This window comes from Lactuca saligna, chromosome 4 (genome assembly GCF_052625555.1).
Source record: "Lactuca saligna cultivar CGN05327 chromosome 4, ASM5262555v1, whole genome shotgun sequence".
Taxonomy (NCBI): Eukaryota; Viridiplantae; Streptophyta; class Magnoliopsida; order Asterales; family Asteraceae; genus Lactuca; species Lactuca saligna.
Genome location: NC_136420.1, coordinates 82970870 through 82972665, shown reverse-complemented (window position 1 = coordinate 82972665; position 1796 = coordinate 82970870). Strand labels below are relative to the sequence as shown.

Below are 1796 nucleotides of genomic sequence, written 5' to 3'. Positions count from 1 at the left end.
CAATTTTTACTAAAATATCCTCCATTATGCCTCGGGGTTGTGTCACCGAACGATTCGCCATGTGAATCTTCATTTTTGTAGTCTTCATTTTTTGAATCTCCAATTTTTGATAAAATGAAAAATGCATCAGATTAATGCTAGCCCCAGAATCGGCTAAAGCATTAACCTTTGTTTTATTCCCAAACTCGCATGGAAGAGTGAGGCGTCCAGGATCCCCCATCTTTTCTGGTGTCTCTCCTAACACAACTTTTGAAGTTTGTTCACTTAAAATCACTGTAGACTGCTTCTTTAATTGCCTTCGAGTGTCTATCAAGTCTTGCAGTAATTTCTGGTTCTCGGGAGCTTTGGATAAGGACTCGATAAAAGGGGGTATTAATCGGGATCCCCTTCACATGCTTGACAAACTCTCTATGCTCTCTCTCCAGTGGACTAAGGGTGGCTTGGGAAGGAAAAGGCAAATTCGGCTCATAAACCGAACTGACTGCAGAATTTTTCTGTTCATGACGGGCCCACGTCGTGAACATATAAGGTTCATGTCGTGATTTCTGGAACTCAGCAGCTTCATGATTTTCGATCTTGATCTTCTTCTTCTTTTGATCGGGCGTTCGTGGTTCTTCGTCCAATGCTTCCAGGAACTCCGAGATAGCTTCTTCTTCGGTATCTATGGCCATTACATGAGATTGGTTCTGTACTTAGGGACTCTTCGGGGACAATTTTTCATGAACTAGAGTTGCTAGTTGACCAAATTGTACTTCAAGGTTATGGATGGAGGTTTGCTGATTCTTTACCAAAGTTTGTTGTTCCAGAATAGCAGAATCAGTGGCCTCGTGTCGCTTTTCCGATGCTTCCATAAATTTCATTAAAATGGTCTCTAGGTCGGGTTTCTTCTCGGCTGGTGGCTGCTCCTTTTGATAGAGGCCTCGACCTGTCTTCCTATACTTCTCTTCTTTCTGCTTCTTATACTCTTCATATGGCAGCCACTCCTTCTTCGGTTTCCTCCAGTCCTCTTCAAACTTATCCCCATTAGAGTAGCACACTTGAGCTTTTCTGTTCCCAAATTCATCCACGTTGCAGTCCTTGGTCAAGTGTGGACCATTGCATCGCTCGCACCCTACTCTTATGGCATGTATCGACTGGTCCATTTGTGTTATCCTGCAATCCATGTTATTCAGCATGGCCATGACAGCTGCAATTTCTTCAGTTTGGGCTCCTCCACCGCCTTTGCTTCCATCCTGCCTCGGGTTATGGTATTCGCGGGAGTGTTTTGCGAATTCTTCAATTAGCTCCTTGACCTCCCTTGGATTTTTCCTTGTCAAGGGTCCTTGAGAATCAAGGAGTTGTCTTGTCATCACATTGACCCCATCATAAAAGATTGACATCTCTTGCTGCACATTTAGGTCATGTTGTGGGCAATTTCTAAGTAAGCCCTTGTACCGCTCCCATGCTTCGTATAGTGACTCCCCCGGCTGTTGCTCAAAGTTGGCTATTGCCTTCTTGAGTTTGGCTATCTTAGATGGTGGGCAAAACTGGTCTAGGAATTGCTCACGCATTTGAGCCCAAGTGGTGATTGTACCCGGTGGGAGTGCTTTTAACCACTCCTTAGCAGCTCCTTTGAAAGTGACGGGCAGCATCCTAAGCAAGACTGTGTTCCTGTTGACATTTGGGACATTGAAGTAATCTGCAACGTCATTGACTTCATCTAGATGCTTAAAAGCATCCTCATGGTCTTTCCCGAAAAATGGGATGTCCTTCAGCGCAGTCAATATGTGTCCCTTCAGCTCGAATATGGCATTGGC

At 44.5% G+C, this 1796-nt stretch overlaps 1 non-coding gene across 1 annotated transcript; it reads left to right on the top strand.

Annotated features, from left to right (window-relative positions):
• Nucleotides 1–1395: 1395 nt before the first annotated feature.
• On the top strand, nt 1396–1502 carry LOC145044449 (small nucleolar RNA R71). The gene has a single exon (XR_013681400.1). It is a non-coding gene; the product is annotated as a small nucleolar RNA R71 (small nucleolar RNA).
• Nucleotides 1503–1796: the final 294 nt, after the last annotated feature.